The sequence below is a fragment of the Mustela nigripes genome, chromosome X (assembly GCF_022355385.1).
Source record: "Mustela nigripes isolate SB6536 chromosome X, MUSNIG.SB6536, whole genome shotgun sequence".
Taxonomy (NCBI): domain Eukaryota; kingdom Metazoa; phylum Chordata; class Mammalia; order Carnivora; family Mustelidae; genus Mustela; species Mustela nigripes.
In genome coordinates this window covers 28313494-28321522 of record NC_081575.1, presented here as the reverse complement: position 1 = coordinate 28321522, position 8029 = coordinate 28313494, and the positions used below count along the sequence as shown (strand labels likewise).

General features: G+C 36.7%; 1 non-coding gene across 1 annotated transcript; it reads left to right on the top strand.

The window, feature by feature from the left end:
* Nucleotides 1-274: 274 nt before the first annotated feature.
* Nucleotides 275-377, top strand: LOC132007924 (U6 spliceosomal RNA). Its single transcript, XR_009401477.1, has one exon. It is a non-coding gene; the product is annotated as a U6 spliceosomal RNA (small nuclear RNA).
* Nucleotides 378-8029: the final 7652 nt, after the last annotated feature.

The following is an 8029-nucleotide window of genomic DNA, read 5'->3' as shown; positions in this document are numbered from 1 at the left end:
GTGATGCTTACCAGATGAGTGGTGTGTGAGGGGGTTAGGTAATCATGATGGAGATTAAAAAAAAAACCAAACCACACCTTTTTTATGCTGAATGTGGGTAGTTTGATTTCGTAAGTTATACATAAATATTTCATAGTTTTTGAAGAGTATCAATTTAATTTTTAAGTAGCATTCATTTATATTAATGCTTTCCTCCAGATAAATACGAATTTCATTTATTTATTTTTTTAAAGATGTTGGAGAGTTTATGTTTTTAAATGGGTGTAACTAGGGCTTGCTTTGGCAGCACATATACTAAAATTGGAATGATACAGAGAATATTAACACGGTTCCTGCACAAGGGTAACATGCAAATTTCTGAAGTGTTCTCTATTAAAAAAATAATAAAAATAAATAGGTGTAACTAAATAGTAGAATTATCTTCAGTTTCATTTATTAGCTGGGTATGTGTTATTTGGCAAATATGTCTTAACCTATGCTGTCGTTTAATGACTTCCTGCAGCTTCATCAGATATGTAAACACTGTATTAACATGTATGAAGAAAAAGGCCCAAACATCTTTTTACAGATAAAAATTTATGTGATTGGATAGTGCTTCTGGTTTTAATATCTCAAGGCTGAACTAGATATAGATAGCCAGTTGAATGTTGGGATGGGGAGTAGATATGGATAAGCAACTGATAATATTAGTAATTTGTGTGGGAAATATTATTTTAATCATCTATTTATATTCATTTCACCATGCTTGGAAACACATGTGTCCTTGGCATGCGGTGGGTCAACCGTCTTTGTAGCTGGATGATGTTTTTCATTTTTGTGCAGACTGTTTGGTGTTAGACAGCTTCTATTTTTTAATATTCTGTACAGAACAAGGCATCATACAGTGGGGTGTACAGGGCTGGTATATGAAAAGTTTGACTGAGTTCTACCCTCAAATACATCTGAATACCAAATTAGGGGTAATTTACAAAGTTTCAGTAGTTTGAAAATTACCACAAATTCTGGCAGTAGTCTTTTTCTCTGGTAAAGGGAATTTAAGTAATTTTGGTCAGTAGCTCAACACTACGTACTCTTGCTGAGCCAGCCTTTCTAACTTTGTATAATAATTGAGCCCTTTTTTGCCTTCTTCTTCTTCTTCTTTTTTTTTTTTTTTTAAGGTTTTATTTATTTATTTGAGAGACAGAGATCACAGGTAGGCAGAGAGGCAGGGAGAGAGAGGAAGGAAAGCCGACTCCCTGCTGGGCTGGAATCCAGGACCCTGGGATCATGACCTGAGCTGAAGGCAGAGATCTCAACTCACTGAGCCACTCAGGCACCCCTCTTTTCTTGCCATCAAAAACTGACCTAGGTGCTTCAGAGCCAAGACAACATGAAGACTGAGTTTGAGATAAAGAGGAACAATATCTTTATTGCTTCTCTCAGCAAAGGAGTCTGTGGGAATCTATGTCTTTCAAGAACTGCAAGCCCAACTGAAGGGGTTGGGGAGTTTTCTATAGAAATAGAGGATCTAGTCGGTTTTGATAGGAAACCTGTGTATATATTACTAGTTTCCTTTTCTTGTGTTTTGGGTGGTACAGGATTCCTGAAACAAAAGGCTAACAATGGAGGAGGGGAAGTTTGAAGGAGAGGAAAAAGGTTATTTTAAAATCTAGCCTCACTGAAACATTAGTGCAGCCATTTTGATTTTTGTTTGACTCAATTCTTGGAAGCGTTTTCTCTCCTTTTTTCCTTTGCTAAGATCAGGGAGGTAGGTCCCTGCCTCCTACAATCACCAGAACTAGGCTTCTGTTTTGTCCTTCACTTGATTCTTTGCTGATTCTTTGCCCAGTATTTGAGTTCCTTTGTAATTTTCTTTATCATTATATATTCCCAGAATTAGAATGCAGACTCGTAATTTAATTCCCCACGTCTTGACCCTTGAAAAGTGCCTTTCCCTGGCATTTCCTGTTTATCTGCCTAGACTCCATAGCTTTCACATATGACCATTAAGCTCAACACCTTGTAGCTGCTGGGGATACCATTGTGAATATTGCCCTGGAGTTCCACAGTGAGGCAGCCCTAAGTATATCTTTACTTATTTTGTGCTGATAGACTTATCTCCTTCTGTAACTGCCTTTTGTAACACCTTGTTCAGCCTGTGTCATGGATATTTGCCCAGTATTTCTTACCAGGCTGCCTTGACCTCAGATTTCTGCCTTCTTGGAACACTTATTAATGCCTGCTGTTTAAATACTACTGTCGATGATTACAAATACAACTTTTTTAAAAACATCAAAATTGCACAGAAAGAATTTGTTAGAATGGCAAAATTCAAGGGTATGTGAATTAGCTAGTTGTCACGGTTTTGTTTTTTCACTCTCCTCATTTGAGTGTATTTAGTTTATATATATATATAGCACTGGTTGCTTAAAACATTGTTTGCTTGAAACATTGGTGGCATAAAACTATTTTGTATTTATACCATCATAGCAGTGAAACAAATCTACAACAATTCTTTGATAATTCAAATACATATATATTATGGGGAGTGTTTTTTTTTAAAGATTTTATTAATTTATTTGACTGACAGAGATCACAAGTAGGCAGAGAGGCAGGCAGAGAGAGAGGAAGGAAAGCAGGCTCCCTGCTGAGCAGAGAGCAGATGTGTGGCTGGATCCCAGAACCCTGAGATCATGACCTGAGCTGAAAGCAGAGGCTTTAACCCACTGAGCCACCCAGGCGCCCCTATTGGGAGTGTTTCTATAGAGAGTCTGAGAAGATAGCCTGGGGAGTATCTAGACTCTGTACAATTTCATTTTGACTTCTTGACAGAAATGGGTGGACCACATCAATAATTTATATTCTATTTGGACTGTGAATATGTTTTTCAGGCTTTCTCTGTATGGTTATTTTGAAAAATTATTTCAAAAGTATAACATGAAGAGGAATACTAAAAGTTGCCATGATAAAGCACATTATTTATGCATTATATATGTCAAATATTATTCTATTGCAATAAACTGTTTTGTGAGAAATGTAGACTTTCCTAAAAGTGAGTAAATAACCTTTTGTTCACTTTCACAACATAACATTTCTGATGTATAGAGCTTATTTGAAAGAAAAAAAAAAACAAATTGGTTAGTTTGGTGATACAGGCACCCTGTGGTTCTGTGAATTCTAGGATGTTTATAGCAATGTATTGTGCACTTCTTACAGTGCCTTTTCATTTCATTATCAACTGTAAGTTCAAAATATACTTTAGGTTTCTAAACTCAAATCCCTTTTCCTCTCCATTAGTTTGAAAACTAGTTTTTTGTTTTCATTTTCATGAAATGTGGATATCAAGTGTTTCTGGGTGGCTTAGTTGTTAACCATCTGCCTTTGGCTCAGGTCATGGTGCTGGTGTACTGGCATCTGCCCCGCATCAGGCTCCCTGCTCCCTGCGAAGCCTGTTCACCTTCTCCCGCTCTGCTTGCTTGTGTTTCTTCTCTTGTTGTATCTTTCTTTATCCGCAAAATAAATAAAATTTAAAAAAATGAAAAGGAATATAGACATCATACAGGAAGGAAATAGGCATGGTATTACTTTCCCACCTCATGCCTACTGCCTCGTTGTTGGAGTGTTTTTGGTTGTCTTGTGTTTTTGCAAGCACTGCTGATCAATACTAAGAGCACAGAGTCACAGTAATCACTGTGCTCCAAGGCATATAATTTGAACATGTAAGTCTTTAACCTGCTTAATATAAATGATTACCAATACCATCATATCTTCATTTAAAGTTTATTAACTGCAGTGGAAATCTCAAATATCTAAGGTGTTTGCTGCTTCAAAGACTAGACACTTTTTTCTCTACAGCCTCTTTCCATCATTCCCTTAAGGTAACTTTATTTATTAGCGCATTCTAGTTAGCTTCCTTCATTGGACTTTATGATGTTAAGCTGTTGCAATCTAAAGCAAATTTGGTAGTATTGAAGAGTTTAGCATGAAGCTCTTTCCTTTATTCCTTGGTAATATAACAACCTTGATTTACCTTTTTTCCACCTGAAGAAATTTTATTCAGGGTATACCCTTTTCATTTTAGTGAGGGAAATTACCAAACAATGGAATATTTAGTGCTGAAATCTAAGATTATCTATATTTTATCAAATAGCCTTCAAAGGGGACCACCCAACCTGGAGTCATATGCCCTAATGGAAATTTTCCTAGGTAGTTGGGTTAAGAAGTCTAGATTTAAATCTAGAATAGATTGTTCGAATCAGAGATTGCAAATTTTAATGCCTTTAAGAACTAAGCAGGTAACCTAAATTTGTAATTAGTCTGAATGTGACAGTTTTTAAAAAAAAAGATTTTATTTATTTATTTGACAGAGAGAGATTAGAAGTAGGCAGAGAGGCAGGCAGAGCTCTCCTTACTGAGCTGAGAGCTTGATGCTGGGCTTGATCCTAGGACCCTGGGATTTAGTAATGTTAGATATGAACTGTGTGAACAGTATGAACTAGAGATTATATTCCACTTTTAGATAAATTCACGTGAGCTTGTGACACTGTTTTAAAGGAATTTATATTATACCTGTACTCAAATGGCAGCTTTTTACACTATGGTAGTAAAAAAACCAAACTCGCAGGATATTAAAGTGTATTAAAGCCTTTGAGAATTATTTTAGTCAATAAGCTCATTTGACTAAGATTTTGTCAAGTGTGACAACGCAACCCTCCTTTCAAATTATCACTGTTCCACCTCCTTTATGTCCTCCTTTATGTATGTGCTTCTTAATGGTTTTATTCATTCATTTACTTATTTATTTAGGAGAGAGTGAGTGCATGGGGACATACCAGTGAGGGGGAGCGGGTAGAGGGAGAAGCAGACTCCCTGCCGCGCAGGGAGCCAGACACAGGACTCTGGGATTATGACCAGAGCCCAAGGCAGCCCATTCAAACAAACATGCCCATGTACCCCCCACTGTTTTTTTAAAAATTATTATTATTGTATTAATTTATTTGAGAGAAAGTAAGTGATAGAGTATGAGCTGGGAGTGGGAGATAGTGTGAAAGGGAGAAGCAGATTCTTCACTGAGCAGGAGCCTGATGTCTGGCTTGATACCAGGACTTTGGGATTCTGACCTTAGCCCAAGGCAGACAGTTAACCTACTGAGGCTCCCAGGCATCCCGGAAGAAGATTTTTTTGTTTTCTTAAGAAAACTTTTTTTGTACTTGAGACAAAGAAAGATTTTGAGGAGAAATTCTATGTATGTATTTCTTCTGTACACCAATTATTTAAATTCTTTTAGAGCAGAACTGTGTCTCCTCTCGCCAATTTTATGAGCTTAAGAAAAATACTGAGCTATTTACAGAGTGTCAGGAAACCCCGAAATCAAAGATCAGAATTCAATTTAAAGTTCAGAATCCACAATGTTTGAAAATTTGTTAATAAATAAATTTCCATGATCATTTTCAGTATCATCTTCACTTAAATTTTATTCATTTGTTCTGTTTTTGTTTTTGTTATTCCCATAGTTTTCCCTGTTAGGTAAATGAAAGTCTTGTTGCTTTAACATATTAAAATATTAATATACTGAAGGGCTCAGGGTTGTTTCTTGTCATTTTCAGAGTCATTGTTTTGTAAACTGTTGCAGAAACTGTAAGACCTCCAAGTCTAGTTACTTTCATGGAGAGGAAAAAATAATTCACCAATGAACTCCATATATGGAAGTGAGAGTTTATTTTTGAACTTCAATTTTGTTTCCTTTTGATTATGATTTTCCTAACAGGGACATTGCTTCATTTATGGAGATTTATCATAGGATGTGAAGATTGAGATAGGTCTTCTAAGCAAACTTTTCCAAAATGGGATTATTTGCTTTGTATAAAATGTAAGACAAATTGATCTCTAATAACACACAGTGCAAGGTTTTGTTGAGTAGAATTAGATTCTACAGGAAAGAATACACAGCAGAAAGGGATTGATTCTTTCCTGCCTCTGTCTCTGGCTTTCTTAGAAAACAGTTTAGCCCATACTCAGCAATACTTAATTCATGTCCCTTCTGGGGATTTGTGTTTTTTATTTTTTTTTAAGATTTTTTGTTAATTTACTTGACAGACAGAGATCACAAGTAGGCAGAGAGGGAGGGGGAAGCAGGCTCTCCGCTGAGCAGGGAGCCAGGTTGGGACCTCGATCCCAGGACCCTGAGATCATTACCTGAGCCAAAGGCAGAGGCTTAACCCACTGAGCCACCCAGGTGCCTGGATTAGTATTTTTTAAATGACCCTTCCATTCCCACCCCTGCCCACTGTTCTTCCTTCCAACCCTCCCATACTAAAGAAGGAATTCTGCTGGTATGATAAATAGGATTACTCTAGTGGTAGAACTGTTATTTACAACAGGGAGATTTAGCTTTAGCATCTGTATTCTTAAGACTTTATTTTATTCATTTGAGAGAGAGAGCACAAGCTGGGTAGAGAGGCCAAAAAAAACTCCCCTCTGAAATGGGAGCCTGACTCTGGGCTCTGGGCTTAATCCCAGGATGAGGAGATCGTGACCTGAGCTGAATGCAGATGCTTAACCATCTGAGCCACCCAGACACCCCTAACTTTAGTAATTGCATTGTTTGGTGGTGCCTTTAAGGTCTCAGATCACACACCAGAAGACCTATTACTTTTGGAGGAATGTGATGACCCAAGGTAGTTCATGGTCAAAGAATATGGTGACTTTTGACCACTTACATATCTATTCTCTGAAGCTAAAGTCTAAGCAACAGAAGTTGCTCTGCCAATTATATTGAACTAGTATGCTTTAAGCTTTATGGTTTCTTAGAAAAAGCCAGGCCTTGATTCACATCCTGGCTCAGATACTTCTGTCTGTATGAACTTGGTCAGGTGTCTTAACTTTGCTAACCTTCATTATCATTTTGAGGAATAAATATAATACAAATGTAACATCCCTGGCATATCATTAATAATAAATGCTTCTATAATTGCTTGTATGTGTGTATGTATGTTAAATATTCTTGGTTGAAGGAAATACCTAGAACCATGGTCCATAGTAACATACAAATCACATCTGAGTATATGTACCAGTAGAAATTATAAACTGTTAAGATTTTAGATGGCTGCCATTACAAGCTATTAGTAAATTGTCAATGTGAACATGTTTAGAAGTGCTTTCTTTTTTTTTTCTTTTTTTTTTTTTTTAAGACTTTATTTATTTGACAGAGAGAGGAGGAAGCAGGCTCCCCATTGTGCCGAGAGCCTGATGTGGAACTCGATCCCAGGACTCTGAGATCATGACCTGAGCTGAAGGCAGAGGCCTAACCCACTGAGCCATGCAGGCGCCCCTAGAAATGCTTTCTTATCAGTCTTTTTGTGTGGAATCACCATTGGCACTGAGACCACCTTTTATTGCTGTTGGGAAACTGCAGTGTTGTGGAGACTGCTTTGTAACAAGATCTTTTTAGTATTTCAACTTGTAAGTAATTTCTCTAATTCCTAAATTGGTCATAGATAATCCTGGGTTCTTTTTTGTAACAAGCAAAACTGTTATCTTTACCAGAGAAAAATAAATCTCTTAGCTGCTTAAGAAGGAGATGGAAGGTAAATAAAAGAGTCACACCCAAATAAGAGTTTCTTTTGTCATGAAAATGTAGCCACTACACACTTTCCAAAACAATCATTTGACAGAGAATGCTTGACAATTAAATGTTGATCCTATCTTTTAGTGTTTGATCTTCAATACAAAACATTCTGTCAAGATGATAAATGAATCTAATAAGAGCTATAACACACACAGACACACACACACACACAAACACCCCCAAGACCTATCTACTGACTTGTCTTATGTGAAGAACATTTTGTATTTTGGATTAGCTGGAGTTTAATCTTATCTTTTAATAGTCACTGAAAGGATGGTAACTTCTCCTTTCAAAGCCATTGAAATGAACTGTCAGTTCTGGAGTTTGTTACTTTATTTGATTTATTGTTTTTGTTTTTGTTTGTTTGTTTTGTGTGTTTCTTGTTATTGTTTGTTTGTTTGTTTTTTAGTCCTCTTGTTTCCA